Genomic DNA, 16,565 nt, shown 5'->3' on the forward strand with positions numbered 1-16,565 from the left:
TGTGTCTTTAATAAAATCAACATTCTCTCTGCATAGTAACTGAAGGATTGCCATTCTCCAAGTATGTTATTTCTTTTAACCGCTGGAAAGTATCAAGAGAAGTAATTATGTTAAACCAAAAGACATTACATCAACTCCACCGCATTGACTACCAACATGCATCAAGGTAAGAAGATGTGGAATAGAAGAACAGTAAATGAATACTTCTCTATTTATGCTTACCGTAACAGTAAGCTGGTAGTCGTTATTCTGGAGTTGGTACAGATTGATTGCACATTATAGAATGTGACCCTAATGCTGATGGAGGCGTTCTTTGGTCATTCTCTCCTCCGGTGTAACACACAGCTTACTGTCCTCCACCGCATGTCCATGCTGTACACATGTGCTGAAGGAATGCAGCTGTGAGGAGACACACACAATGGTCAGCACCTGCTATATGGAGAGACTCATCATCCTGAGGACCCTGGTCATATTTAAAAAGGGTTACATTTGTTGTAAAGTCCAGTTTCTGGTCAGGGCTGTAGTGTAGCGCAGTTCTCAATCAGTTGTTCAGTGGGGACAGTAAGAAGCACATCTCTCTGTCAATTCAAGGTAATTAAATAAATGTCCACTGTATCCTTGTTTACATGGAAAACATGAAGAGATTGTTGTACCATGTATTACATTTACATATTTTCATGCATGGGATGTACACAATCGTTTATTCACCAATTTGCTAAAAAGTCATAAATATTTCCATTAATGATACTAGACTCCCCATCGTCCAAGGTTCAAGCGCTTCGTTCCTCACTCCTGCCCTTACCATGCTGTCCCTCCCCAAGTGGAAATGCCCTGCCTGGACACAGAATTCTAGCCTGGTAAATACTACGTCACTGGAGTTCCAAGAGGTGTGGCAGTCGAGGATTCGAGAGGTAAGCAGCTTGGGCGGTGTTGATAGCTCTGTTCTTTCTTGTGACTTTTTGAAACACATTTGAGTGTTGCACCTGCTTTGGGTATACTAACATAGTTAGAAGCTTGGGCAGAGCTCCCAGGTGTATTGGCCAATGGGCACACTCTCAGATTAATGAGTCATCTGTTCATTCGGGCACAATTTGATATTTAAGTCTATTGCCAAAGGTCCATTGGTTTTCTCAGGGCAAAAGGCTCAGTTAGTCAAATAACCTCTACTTTTAAAAAGGGCAAAAAATATATAAAATTATAAGTTAGACACTTTTAAAATGTGAAGTAAAATAAGAAAGATCTAGGTACTCCATCTCCCAGCTCTACATGTGCTGGAATGAAAGGATTGCCATTCACACTACATGAAGATTCCTGGCTCTGTTCCAGGTATAGGGCTCAGGCTCATCCTATAAATCGGGTAGGCAGAGGGGTACACCGGCTATGCTCTTAGTATAGTCTTAGGACTATGAGCAAACCTCGAGAGCCTCTAGAACCCAGTTATCATGGTTGGACTCTTCAGTATCTTCACCATATTTATAATGCTGATAACTTTGCTTTGTTTCATCTGCCTAATTATTGAAGCTCATTCTCTCTATGCAAGATTATGATTATTTCAATAAATGTATTGAAAACGTATTTTGTACTTCTCTTGTGTTTTGCCTGGGCATGCATGAGTAATCCAACGAAAAGGTGAGATCTGTTTCCACGACTTCCCTGAGGAGTCAGAGTGTCATGCCAGGTTGCCACAATCACCTTTCACCCCCGCAGGGTTGGGGGTTTAAGTAGGGAACTGTGACCTAGCCAGGAATTGGGCCGGTGGTTTCTGATGGGTGTGGAAGGACTCAACCCCCCAGATTCTGAAGTTCCGTCATCCTAAAGCGCAGTCCTACTACCATTGTAGGAACCGTATAACAAACAAGTGAGACAAAGGGATGCTTGCTCTCAGTCATTGTCGATTGTACTTTTACTATAAAATACATGTACTTGTTATACAGGAAAACTGTAAATGACATGAATGAAGCACTCATTAGGTTGTTGCAAGAGGGTAAAACAATAATGAATAAAACGATCATAAATATTAATATCAATATTAATATGAACGTCATCTATGTAAAAACTCCAAAATGGCATGCTGAAACCATGAGTAAATAAAGCTTAAAAAATGAAGTCACTAAAAAAAAGAAACATCAGTAACAAATGTGGCGGGGGGGGGTCCCATCTAAGTGATGATGAACAATCAATTCTTTTGAGAGTTTGAATACATCTCCCTTCTTGAATTTATTAATAATTAATTATCAATTCATGGCAACAACACTAGTCCCCGATGTCCTCAACTTCCTTCTCGACCACCACATGACATCAACACTACTAACCTCCTCGACAGCATGAACAACATCGGACTCACCCAACTCGTCACAACCCCAAGCACACCGCAGGCCACAGGCTAGACCCTCAACTTTACCTCCAGTGATTGCATCAGGTACAGCCACACCATCGATCTCTCCTGGATTGACCACTACATCGTTCACTTAAGCATCACCAGCTCTCAGACCACTGCCCCTAGTCCGCCCAATGCCCCCAACTGCAGCTGGAGCAAAGTCTCAAAGGACACATGGATTAGTGCCCTCTGCATCACCCACCCCATCTCCTCCAACAATCTAGACCTGAACGTCAGAAACTTCAACAATTGGATCACAAACTGCGCCGACAGTCTCGCTTCCATCAGCAACAACACTAACAGAAGGTGCACCAAGCAGGCTAGCTAGTACACCGAAGACCTCAAAACCACTAAACGCCACTCTAAACAACAGGCAACGAGACGGTGCACCAGCAAGGACACAATAGACAAGATCGTCTTCAAGACAGCTCTCAACCTTTACCATAGACAAATGAGAGAATTGAAGAAAAAGGCATCACATCAAGATCAAATAACAGCAGAGAGCCTCAAACTCCCTCAGCTGCAACAAACAACATTACACCCTCACAGGAACTCTGTGACAACTTTGGAAACTTCTTCCACCACAAGATCGCCAACATCTACAGAAACTTCAAACCCCAGCCTAAGGTCTCTGACTTCTTCAAGCATCACAACAACCCTGCTACCACCACAGACACATGACTGTCAGGATTGTCAGGTTGTCAGCAGCACACGGTATTTCAAATAACGCCACTAACCGTAATTCCAGAGCTCCAGCAGGGACGATGAATTGTTCCCTGACTCCCTTGAACAGTGCCCCCAACAGAGGAATAGAAAACCCTCCTGCGTGAGACGCTATCTGGGGGATGCAGGGAAGGGGAAACTCAAGGAAGGGGTGCAATCCTATGCTTGTTTCTGAATGAGCCGGAATGGCGAAGGTCCTTGACACCGCAAGGATTCCTGTAAATAGTCTTTGTTCGTCTAGCGGGGACAGTGATGACTTCTCACTAAGACCAGGGCCAAGACAAACTGTACAGGAAAGAAAACAGAACAAGTGAAATTGCGGAGTGAAAGAACCAACACGAGGGTACCCTAGAACATAGTAAAATGGCAGCTGGATAGAAGCCACTTCATGCCAAACTCCACATAAAACGAACTTCTGTCCATAGTCTTGCTGCCAAGCATGCGAGTGAATCCCTATGTTTCTATCTGGCCCTTTCTAACTCCAGGAAATGAAATAATCACCAACCGGGAACAGAAGGCACTCAAAGCCACAGATCGCTGCAATCACGGGGAAGGAACTCGGAGAAGCAGGAAATGTTACGGAGCAATCTCCGTGTTACCTGACTCCGGTTTTCGAAGGCTCTCCCACTTCTCTCACGCTTCCTGTGAGGAGACGGGACTCGGATTCTTCTTTCTCGTACTGTTCGAGGTTCTCTAAGGAGACGGGACACGGCCCGACACTGGACTATATGCGGAAATGCTTCAAGCTGAATTCCGGCGGGGAGCACCATCCGCCATTACAATCCTGATATGCTTCTTGTTGTCAAGCACCTTACCCTCCCGGCGGCGGTGCTTATGTATTGCAGGCGTGGAGATGTGCCCCATGGCCTGCTGGGAATCGTAGTCTTTGGGGCATAAACTGTGAAAGTGGCGAAAACCGGGCATGGGTGTGTAGCGAGGCCTTGTCTTATGGGTGATCGCTACAGTACCCCTTCTCAAGGACCGACGACTCGGCGGTTGGCCTGGTTTGCCCGGATAAGCCTCATGAAAGCGTTTCAGCAATTCTGGGCAATGCAAATTGTCTTCCGGTTCCCAAGTTCTGTCCTCCACCCCATAGCCTTTCCAGTCCACCAGGTAGTGTATTCGCCCGCGTACCAAACGGGAATCTAGGATCTCCTCTACCTCGTATTCCTCTTGCCCATCGATATCGACGGGTAATGGCTTCCGGGGTAACCTCATACCGGGTAAGCAGGGTTGAAGAAGGGACACATGGAAAACCGGATGGATTTTCCATGAGTGAGGTAGAGACAATCGCATGGCTACCGGGTTGATACATTCCTCAATACCATACGGCCCTATGTATTTGGGTTTGAGTTTATTTATACCCCTTAAATGTAAGTTATTTGTTGAAAGCCAAACCTTGTCCCCCACTTGGTACTCGGGTTCCTTTGATCTTTTCTTATCGGCTTGGGTCTTTTGGGCCTCCTGAGCACTGGCTATGTTCTGTTTGGCTTCTATCAAAATCGCTCGGAGATGTGCATGGTGTTCGTGTATGCTGGGTACCGGGGACTGAGCTGGCCATTCAAAAGGGAGCATATTGGGGTGATGACCATAAACACAAAAAAAAGGAGAACAACCCAATGTGGAATGTGTTGCGTTATTGTAGAAAAACTCTGCCAACCATAACAATGTGGGCAAATGTAAGGTGTTTTGCATGGTAAAACAGCGGAGATATTGCTCTAATGTCTGGTTTAGGCGTTCTGTTTTGCCATCAGTTTGGGGATGGTAACTAGAGGACAGTCGTGCTTCCATATTCAAGATTCTGCAGAGGGATTTCCAAAAGCAAGAAGTAAACTGCGTTCCCCTATCAGTTATAAGCACATCTGGAAGTCCGTGTGCTCTGACCACATGTTGGAGAAATATCAAAGCCAGTTCAGATGACGTGGGTAACCCCTTGAGGGCGATGAAATGACCCATCTTGGTAAGATGATCGACTACCACCAGGATTACTGTTTTCCCTTCACTGGGGGGCATTTCAACAATGAAGTCCATGGAGAGGGTGTGCCAGGGAGACGGGGGAATCGACAAGGAACGGAGTAATCCCGTTGGTTTGTTGTGCGTAGCTTTTCCCTGTACACACACCACACAATTCTTGACATAGTCTTTGACATCCTGGCGTAGCCCCATCCACCAAAAGGAGCGTTCCACACAGGCAATGGTTTTGTAGATCCCTAGATGCCCTCCCAGTACCGAATCATGCGCCCATTCCAATACTTGGTGTTGTTGTGTCTTGTGAGGGATGTATAAAGCATGGTAGTGATAGACCAATTCATCCCTTTCCGATCTGTGTTCCGGTTCCTCCTGGATCCAAGCAGGGATGTCTACATCCGTCAAGGAGATTTTCACGTCCTCAAGGAAATCCGGGGAAGTTAGCAGTGCCAGGGATCGTTGAGGATTTTCGACTTCGGTGAGTATGAGCGGTTGTGGCATCGGGTTGTGAGCCATTGTGTCTCCTGATTCCCCGATACGGGAGAGCACATCCGCTTTCCCGTTCTGAGGTCCCGGTCGGTATTTGATCACAAAATCATAGTCCGAAAAGAACAGGGTCCACCTTAACTGACGAGGGGTCAAGGCCTTTGCCGTTTTCAAAAACAATAAATTCCTGTGATCAGTGTAAATCTCAATGGTGTGAAGGGCACCCAGTAGATAATGTCTCCATTCTTCACATGCTCTTTTGATCGCTAGCAATTCTTTGTCGGAGATGGTGTAATTGATCTCACTGGGAGAGAGTTTTTTAGAGTAGAATGCCACTGGGTGAAGTTGGCCGCTTTCGGGGTGTCGCTGGGAGAGTACACCTCCTAAGGCATGTTGGGAAGCGTCTGTTTCCAGAATAAAAGGGAGTTGTGGATCCGGATGGCGCAAGACGCGGGCCTGCGTGAATTTGTTCTTCAGTATTTGAAATGAGTGTGCTGCCTCTTTCCCCCAAACAAACGGAACATGCTTTCTTAGTAGGCTGGAGATGGGATGAATCACTGCAGAGAAATCCCTTATGAATCGCCGGTAGAAATTGGCGAAACCGAGAAAACTCTGCACTGCTTTTACGTTCTGAGGGGTTTGCCATTGGGTGATCGCTTCCACCTTTCTTGGATCCATGCGAAAACCCTGAGAGGAGATGATATAACCTAAAAATGCCACTTCCGTAACGTGAAAGAGACATTTCTCCAGTTTGGCATACAAGGAATGTTGCTGGAGTCTCTCCAACACCTTTTTCACTTGAGTGATGTGTTCCGTGAGGGTAGAGGAGTAGATTAAAATGTCATCGATGTAGACAACGCAAAACGTGTCTAAGTACCCTCGCAACACCTCGTCCATAAAAAACTGAAAAGCCGCGGGGGCGTTGCAGAGCCCAAAGGGCATCACCTGATACTCATAGAGCCCAAACTTGGTTCTGAAGGCAGTCTTCCACTCATCCCCCTTCTGAACCCTCACGAGGTGATAGGCTCCTCTGAGGTCGAGCTTCGTGAAATATCGTGCCCCCTTTAATTGATCCAGAAGCACCGGGATTAAGGGCAGGGGGTAGCGATTCTTAATAGTCACCCTGTTGAGTGCACGGTAGTCAATGCACGTTCGCAACTCCTCGCAATCCTTCTTCGGTATAAAAAAAAGTGGAGAGGATGCGGGAGACGAGGAATGCCTGATGAACCCAGAGGCCAAATTATCGTCCAGATAGGTCTTCAAATACTGCGTTTCGGGTTCCGTTAAGGCGTACACTCGGCTGCACGGAATGGCCGCTCCTGGTATCAGATCGATACGACAATCATAGGGTCGATGAGGTGGCAACCGTGTTGCGTGTTGTTTGTTAAACAGAGTATGGTACACCCGATACTCGTCTGGCAGAACCGTAGAACAACAGTATTTCTCTGGAGTGCAGGCGGTAGCAAGGTATGTCGCTGGTGTACTCTCGTAGTCTGTAGGATAAACGTCAACTGGTTTGCAATTTTCTTGGCAGTACATTGATGACATGGCGATCGTTTGAGCGGTCCAACTGATTACAGGATCATGCAAGGTCAGCCAAGGCATTCCTAAAATCAACCCGAACTGTGATGCGTCTATCAAATCAAAGTGGATGTCTTCATAATGGTCCGCACCTATGGCCATGCGGAGGGTCGGGGTACGGAATCGTACCATACCCGAAGAAAGCGGTGTTCCGTCCACAGATTTCACCAGTTCTGGGAAGTCCTTCTTTACACATGGGATTCCCATTCTGAGTGCATAGTCCTGGTCGATGTAATTACCGGTGGCGCCTGAGTCCAGCAGAGCGTCCACTTGAACTTTGTCTGAGGCGGAAATCCATAAGGCCACGGCAATATGGAGGTGTGCCACGGCGGATTGTTGTGTGTTTGCTAACACCGACGAGATCATGTTAGGGGACATGCTCAAGCCAGAGACCTCATCCTGACTTGGGCTCCTCAGTTTTCCGTCGGCTCTTCTCGTCTGGGAGCAGATGGCCCTCGCGGACTAGTGTTTCTGCTGTCTCCTGAGGTTCGGGCTCGGCATTCCCTTATGAAGTGGCCCCCTTTACCGCAATAGAGGCATAGTTTTAATCTCCTCCGTTTGTCTCTCTCTTCCTGGGTTAGAGGGCCTCGATTTCCTCCCAACTGCATTGGTTCGGGTCCCTCCAGGGCTTTGGACTGGTCGTCCAGAACTGCTCTCGGACGTAGATAAGGTGCTCTTGTTTCACTCTTAGTCTTGTCCCCTTTGCGTTCCAGCAAGCGATGATCTAACTGCACCGTCAGGTCGATGAGCTCTTCACAGGTTTGAGGCAGTTGTACAACCTGAGCGAGGACGTCCTTAAGTTCCCCTCTCAACCCCTGGTAAAACAGAGTGATTCTTTTCTCCGGGGGCCATTCCGTTTCAACCACCAACCGATTAAATGATGTGATGTAGGATAGGAGATCTTGAGATCCTTGCCGTAAGGTGAGTAGTTCGCGGTCCAAGGTCATCATATGATTCTTCCGATCAAACAGTTTCCTTAGTTCTTGGCAAAAGCCTTGGAAGTCATGGAGGATTGGATCGTTTCTTTCCATATGAGGAATAGTCCAACTGGCGGCGTTTCCGCCCATATACGACATCATAAAGGCCGTCTTCGATTCCTCGTCCTGGAACACGGCGGGTTTGCAGAGGAAATGAAGTCGACATTGATTCAGGAAGGTGTCGAACTTCTTCGGATCCCCATAAAACCTTTCCGGGGGTGCCAAGGGGATGCTAGTGTTTTGTACTATGTGTACTGTAGGTACAGTATCCGACGTGGAGGGTGGATGCGGATTTGGGGTAAAAAACCCCGCTCCTGAACTGCCAGGGTTGGGAGTGTGTATAGACGATACAGGAGGGGGCAGAGTAGCGGGTCGGATGTATGAACCCTCCCCCGGGCCTCTACGTGAAATACCCGCAACTTCCCTTCGTAACGAGCTTACTTCTTTATGCAAATTGTAATTCTCTGCTCTGGAGGTCTGTACCTCTACTCTGGAGGTCTGCACCTCCTGCTGCAGAGCCGTCAGACTCTCCAACAAGGAAGCCAATACCGTATTGGTATCCATCGTCCGGGCTGTGCGTCTTTTCGTGGGCTTGACAAACTGTCAGGATTGTCAGGTTGTCAGCAGCACACGGTATTTCAAATAACGCCACTAACCGTAATTCTAGGGCTCCAGCAGGGACGATGAATTGTTCCCTGACTCCCTTGAACAGCGCCCCCAACAGAGGAAGAAAACCCTCCTGCGTGAGACGCTATCTGGGGGATGCAGGGAAGGGGAAACTCAAGGAAGGGGTGCAATCCTATGCTTGTTTCTGAATGAGCCGGAATGGCGAAGGTCCTTGACACCGCAAGGATTCCTGTAAATAGTCTTTGTTCGTCTAGCGGGGACAGTGATGACTTCTCACTAAGACCAGGGCCAAGACAAACTGTACAGGAAAGAAAACAGAACAAGTGAAATTGCGGAGTGAAAGAACCAACACGAGGGTACCCTAGAACATAGTAAAATGGCAGCTGGATAGAAGCCACTTCATGCCAAACTCCACATAAAACGAACTTCTGTCCATAGTCTTGCTGCCAAGCATGCGAGTGAATCCCTATGTTTCTATCTGGCCCTTTCTAACTCCAGGAAATGAAATAATCACCAACCGGGAACAGTCTCGAAAATATGCACTCTATCTCAGCGCGCACGGGGAAATATGAACTGGACTTCTCGTTCCTCCTGCACTCAATGTTTGTACACGGAAGGCACTCAAAGCCACAGATCGCTGCAATCACGGGGAAGGAACTCGGAGAAGCAGGAAATGTTACGGAGCAATCTCCGTGTTACCTGACTCCGGTTTTTGAAGGCTCTCCCACTTCTCTCACGCTTCCTGTGAGGAGACGGGACTCGGATTCTTCTTTCTCGTACTGTTCGAGGTTCTCTAAGGAGACGGGACACGGCCCGACACTGGACTATATGCGGAAATGCTTCAAGCTGAATTCCGGCGGGGAGCACCATCCGCCATTACAATACTGATATGCTTCTTGTTGTCAAGCACCTTACCCTCCCGGCGGCGGTGCTTATGTATTGCAGGCATGGAGATGCGCCCCATGGCCTGCTGGGAATCGTAGTCTTTGGGGCATAAACTGTGAAAGTGGCGAAAACCGGGCATGGGTGTGTAGCGAGGCCTTGTCTTATGGGTGATCGCTACAATGACTAACCGAATGGACTCAGCTCGCCCCACAGGACACCGCCTCTATCATGAACTCGGTCCACTCACGGGCCGCAGCCGGCCCATGCCCTTACCACATCTTCATCCTAGGCAAAGCCAGAATAAGCCACATACTCACCACCTCGTTCAACACCTCAATTGCCACAGCCACCTTCCCCAAGGACTGGAAACACACAGAAGTCAAACTCAACAACTACCGATCGATCTCCCTGCACCCATTCCCGACCCATTGTAGGGGAAGTGTACTTAACCCGGTGCCTCACGCAGTCGCGTTGTGGAGAAGAGTCTTGCCGGTGGCAGTGGCAGGCTCTATCCGCTCGTGCTGTGGTGCATCTTATTTCATGTGCGTCATAATGTTAACGCGGTTTTACAGCGTGATATTTTAAACTGTGCAATTAGGCTACTTTTTAAAAAAAGCTTTGTGTGTTTACCTTTGTTCTGACACCCACTTCCTTGTGAACTCCCGCCCCGGTCCGCCGCGTCCATTCTGGGCGATTGTTGCGGAGGGTGAGGAGGAGCCTGCACTTCCGGGCTCGAGCGGCCAGGTTAGCGCTCTAGTGACCCCTACTGCCTATAAATGTGTGTTGGCCAGCGACCGCGCAGCGGACGCGTGCAGCGGGCGCGCCGGAAGCGCGCCGAAGTCGAGCCAAAGTCAAGCCCGTCTGCGCCCGTCCGCGGTCGGACGGGGCGCGGGGCCATACACCCTGGCTTACCTAACCCCCCCCACTTACGGTACGATAAACAAACGTTGCTGAATCTCCGTCCTGCTATAACACTACCATGTTTACACTCTATGCAGGCCTTATCACTACATAACTGTTCCATGTGCCCTTTTACTCCTGAAACGGGCTCTATAACAGTCCCCTCTAAAAAATTGTTAAAAGCTGCACTGCTTAACTGTAGATCTCTCAGTAAACACTGCATTCAGGTCTACAACCTACTTGAGGATGAAGCATTGGATATACTGATGTTAACTGAGACCTGGCTTGGCGAACACTCTGATCCAGACATCATAGAGGCGCTGCCTCCAGGATATTCTCTCGCTAGGCTTGACAGGCAGGATGGTAGGGGTGGTGGTATAGCTATTGCTGTTAGAGTCCCATTGGAATGCTCCTTACTCCCCCTGACAATTGATCACTGCGAAGCTGCTTCATTCAGTATCTCACTGGGACCTCAACACTCCCTATCAGGTATTCTTATATACAGACCCCCAGGTAGACTATTTGATTTTACAGCTAGTCTAGTAGAGGCGACAGCACATCTCGCCTTGCGGAAATCCAAACTCCTGGTACTTGGCGACATGAACATTCATTTTGATGATGTCCAAGACAAGGATGCCTCCTGTATAAAAGATGAATTACTTTCCCTGCAGCTTACTCTTAAAAACATAGAACCTACTCACAGACAAGGTCATCTGCTCGACCCCATATTTGGTAACTGGAATGGAGTAGAAACGCTTCCTCCAATACCCGTTCCTTGGTCTGACCACTTTGTCATTCCCTTACGAATTTGGGTGTCCGAGCCTGAAAATAGGAATGATAGTACGCAGATTTACCAATGTCGAAAGTGGAAAAACTTCAACTTAGACACCTTTATCGACAATCTTGTAGCGGCTGGACCTCCTGGAGGGTCAGATTGTGAGGCTGCCTATTCATGCCTGAAGAACTGTGTCCTAACTGCCCTAGATAATACTGCTCCTACCCGTAGGTCAGTAATTACCAAGAAAATGAGAAAACCCTCCCCGTGGTTTACCTCTGAACTTCAGGTGGCAAAATCTGCATGCAAAAAACTGGAACGAGAATGGCGCATTAAATTTTGCCCTACAGCCAAAATTCAATATAAAATAGCGCAAGCAGGATATTATAAACTTATTCGTTCCTCTAAAGCACTGTATTATAAGACCCGCATTGGAGAGGCTGAGAACTCCTCAAAGGAGCTCTTTAAAATTTTTAAAGAAATCTCGGTAGTATCTAATGAGAGCAATGCCCAGAGTGACTCTGTTGAATCATGCAATAATATTGCTAAATATTTTGCTAGCAAAATTATTAACATCTATGCAAATTTCTCTAAGGATCTGCCCTTGGGCTCTGACTTCACTGAGAATTTGGAGATCACTCATGATAAGGAATGCCTATACTGCTTTACTGTTCCTTGTACTACAACCTTGAATAATATCTGTAAAAGCATTAAATCGGGTTCCCCTCGAGATCCTGCTCCTCCCAAGATTTTAGCAGCTAGCCTTAAAGTCCTAGAACAACACTTCAGACACATTCTCCAACTCTCCTTTTCTACGGCCACCCTCCCTGTGGAGTGGAAGCAAGCCACTGTACTTCCAATAAAGAAAAAACCTAACATAAGTCAGGATATCCTTGAAAATTTACGGCCTATTTCGCTGCTACCTTATCTGGCGAAGGTGGCCGAAAAAATAGCTAATAGTCAACTCATGGCCCATCTTGAGTCTAATAAGGCCTTCCACAGCTCTCAATCTGGTTTCAGGGCAGGGTATTCCACTGAAACCGCCCTTCTGAGAGCGACTGAAACCTTACGTGCAGGCGTGGATGAGGGCCGGACTATGGCTTTGATTATGCTTGACCTTAGTGCCGCGTTCGACACTGTGGCACATTCCATCTTGCTGCAGTGTCTGAACAAAGCCGGGGTCACCCAGGAAGCACTGGGCTGGCTTAAAGCCTTTCTCACCAACCGTTGCTTCCAGGTTCAGAGAGGCATGCATCGCTCTAATAGCATAGCTTTAGAACAGGGGGTACCTCAGGGCTCCGCCCTGAGCCCCACCCTGTTCAATCTCTACATGGCCCCCTTGGCGGAAGTGGTTGAATCGTTCGGCATTGAATTAGTCTCATATGCCGACGATACCCAACTCCTCCTTTCCCTGTCCCAAGCACCCTCCATTGATGCTAACAATTTTAAAACCTGCATGCAGGCTCTGGCAGGCTGGATGACCCAGCACTGCCTGAAGCTTAATGGCTCAAAAACGGAGGTTCTGGTAATTGGAGGAAGGGATGCGAGCTGGACCAAGGAGTGGTGGCCATCATGTTTGGGACCGCTACCCACTCCCTGCAAAGCAGCTAAGAATCTGGGGATCTGGGTTGATCCCAGACTCTCTTATGACAACCATGTACACAAAGTGGTTGGGAAATGTTTCGGGGTAATGAAGACCTTGAACCGTACCTTAGACCTTCTCCCTCTGGAAGCCAGGCGCACTATGATCCATGCTCTAGTGACCTCGAGGTTAGACTATGGCAATGTGCTCCTGCTCGGAACCACACAAAAAAACTTCAGGAGACTTCAAGTACTCCAAAACACAGCAGCACGCCTAGTCCTTAGACTTCCGAAAAGATCAGCCTCTATGCCAGCCCTAGCCACTCTGCACTGGCTCCCCATAAAAAAGAGAGTCCTATTTAAAGCTCTTTTAATGTGCTATAGGATTATCTCACACAAAGCTCCCCTTTATATGACAGATCTGGCTATCCCCTACGAGCCTACTAGAACTCTCCGCTCTGGGGGAACTGGATTGCTTAAAATTCCTCGCATCAAGAAAGCCAGAATGGGTGGATGTTCTTTTCGTGTTATGGCTGCCAAGGAATGGAATGCTCTCCCTATGAGTATCAGGCTAGCGGACTCAGAGCCCTTGTTTAGAAAACTCTTAAAAACCCATCTGTTTTCTTCTTAATCGCCCTCTCTTGGCCCTGACTTTTCTCCACAGCGCGGGGACACGCCGGGATGGCGTCACCATGCGCTTTACAAGCTCCTTTATTATTATTATTAAGTATTAGAAAAAGCCAGCAGCCAACAACTCTCTTCACACCTGGAACGTAACCTCGTACTAGACTGCATCGAGACAGCCCTTATAGCAGCTACTGATGATATTCAAGCCATACTCAACAGAGGAGAGACTGCGGCTCTGATCCTCCTAGATCTCCCAGCAGCATTTGATACGTTCTCCCACCACACACTGGTCACAAGACTGTACAAAATAGGCATCCAAGGAACTGCTCTCAGATGGATTGCCTCCTTCCTCACCGGAAGAACTCAAAAAGTCTACCTTCCCCCTTCACCTCCAAACCCTGGGAAATCATATTTGGAGTACCTCAAGGATCCTTGCTCAGTCCCACCCTCTTCAACATTTATATGACACCTCTGGCGAGTATCGTCGAAACCCATAGACTCAATATCATATCCTACACTGACAACACACAACTCATCCTCTCGCTCACCAAAGACACCACCAATACCAACTTCCACAACTGCGTGACAGACATCACCAACTGGATGAAGGACAACTGCCTGAAGCTCAGCACGGACAAGATAGAAGCACTGATCTTCGGACACAAAACTCCCCATGGGACACATCCTGGTGCCCTCAGAAGTCAGACCTACTCCTATCCCCACTGACCACGCTAGGAACCTAGGCAACATTCTGGACAACAAGCTAACCATGACGATTCAGGACCACTCCGCCTCCTCCCTATGCTTCTTAATCCTCTGCATGCCTCGTAAGCTATTCAAACGGCTACTCCAAATCTCAAGATGCACCATCACCCAGGACTTCATCTCCAGCCAACTGGACGACGGCAACAGTCGCTATGCAGGGATCACAGCTCACCTCCTCTGACGATTACAGACCATACAGAAGGCTGCAGCCAGGCTTGTACTGGATCAACTAGATCACATCAGCCCCTACCTCAGGGAACTTCACTGGCTCTCTATACAAAAAAGATGCAAGTTCAAGCTCCTGACCTACCCATACAATGCCCTACACAATTCAGGACCTGCCTACTTGAACCACTATCTTAACTTCCATCAACCCACCAGACACCTCTGTTCCTCTTTCCTTTCTCTGACTCTCACCCCCTTATCCAACATAGAAGATGCAGAGGTGGCTCCTTACCCTTTCTAGCAATGAAGACATGGAACGAGATACCCTTTCATCTTCTGACCTCCCCGTCTCTTATATAGTTCAAAATGTTCTTGAAAACCTGGCTATTTGATTAATCAACTGGACCCTGCCAGCACCTAGATACCCTGATGGGTGACAAGAAGCGCTCTACAGATATACTGATTGATTGAATTAATGATTAATAATACTAAGTAATGATTTAATGATTAAACATTCAATTATCAACAATAAATAAGCACTATTGTTATTTGTTTGAAAACATCAATTTTCCTTTTGTAGCTTGTGCTGTGGCTCCATTTTTGGCCCCTGCACAAGCTGCAATGTAAAGACAGATGTTTCCAACTGCCCATAGGGCTGTCACAGCCTAACTAATAGACGGACGGATTCCATTCCACTAATGTCGACATCGTAATAGGCCCCTTAGTTGGGTCTCCTTCCGAAACCTGATCTCCCTCTCTAGCCAATATAGATATCCTTCTCACATTTGTTTTTGACTAGACTTGACAGGCATCCTCAAGGGTCACTTACGACCTCACTATATATTCAAATGTGAAGAACAATAATAAACTATGCATTACTTAATAATGTTATCGAAAAATTTCTATTACATCTTGTTCTCTCTCACTTGCATACATCCCTTCTCTTTCTCTCCATTGTTCTCTCATCTTCTCTCTTTCATCTTTTTCTGTCTAGTATCATCTACATCCCCTTTCCCTGTTTCGATAACCTTTCTCTGTCCCTTTCCTACCCTAATTGACTTATCATGTTTGTACCTTTTCTTTTCTATTTAATAGTTTGCAGTCTTCTTTTTCTTCTACTTTACTTCGCTCTTCCTTGAACTTCACTTGGTCACTATAGCATCTATATTCTCTCTTGTCTTTCTCTCTAATGCCACAATCCTACTTCGATTGTATTGTCACCTCCATTTGTTGTTCCTACGTATCCCATGTGACTATTAATCATGTCTTTCTTCTTGCTCTACAACTGAATTAACTTTATCTTACTGCATTTCATCTTCCTATTGTGTCTATACAATCTTTTCCCTAACCACTACTTGATCACTGTGCTCATATTATCTCCTCCTTTCTTTCACACTACTCTTTCTTATCCTGCCATCTCAGCCACATTTCCCCCACACCTTTGTTTTTTCTTTCCCTCTACTGCTTTGTTTGGTTTATTTCACATTAAATCACTCCTTTTGTGAAATTTTCTTTCCTTGAAGTTTATTCTACCCTGTATTTTCACACTCTGTATTTTTAAAATTAACTTTTTTCTTTTCAGCCTTTAATATCCTTTTTTGACTCCAAGCTAATTTTTTGTTTGCTTATTTCAAATTCCACCCCCCTTTTTCATGTACTACTCCACACCACTCCTGTCACTCCTGTGTTTCAACCCCTCTACTCTCTTTCTACTCTCTTCACAGATTCAAGGAGCTATAATAATTGCTTCCTGTTTCTAAATGTTGATGGGCTTCTCTGGTCTGATTGGTTTCCTCATGCGCTTTATTGGACCATTGACGATCGCCCCAACTATTTGTCTCATCTCTCTACCTCTATTCAATTCAGCGGGCAAGGATGCCGGTTCACACTGGGGGATATCCGCCCTGTAAGTTGAACATTTTATTTTTTATATTTGCTTTTTAGCAGTTTTCCAGAAACATAGCAGCATTAGCATAGTGAGCTGTTACTATTTAGAGTCATAGACCCATCATCAGTACACTACATACAGGTCAGGTTTGGTAGATTTGGATACTCTTTGTAAATCAGTGGAGTTGCTGCACTGTCAAATTGGTGGTTCCGCAGCCTCTTTCAATGGTGGAGGAATTGC

The 16,565-nt window shown here is 46.7% G+C and overlaps 1 pseudogene across 1 annotated transcript in view; it reads left to right on the forward strand.

The window, feature by feature from the left end:
• Positions 1-16,565, forward strand: part of LOC146854205 (solute carrier family 23 member 1-like) — a 260,981-nt pseudogene that overhangs the window by 31,226 nt on the left and 213,190 nt on the right. The window contains exons 3-4 of the transcript XR_014980995.1: positions 752-911; positions 16,162-16,343. The product of XR_014980995.1 is annotated as a solute carrier family 23 member 1-like (transcript). The remainder of the gene's footprint in view (positions 1-751; positions 912-16,161; positions 16,344-16,565) is intronic.

The sequence above is a fragment of the Triturus cristatus genome, chromosome 4_1 (assembly GCF_964204655.1).
Source record: "Triturus cristatus chromosome 4_1, aTriCri1.1, whole genome shotgun sequence".
Lineage (NCBI taxonomy): Eukaryota > Metazoa > Chordata > Amphibia > Caudata > Salamandridae > Triturus > Triturus cristatus.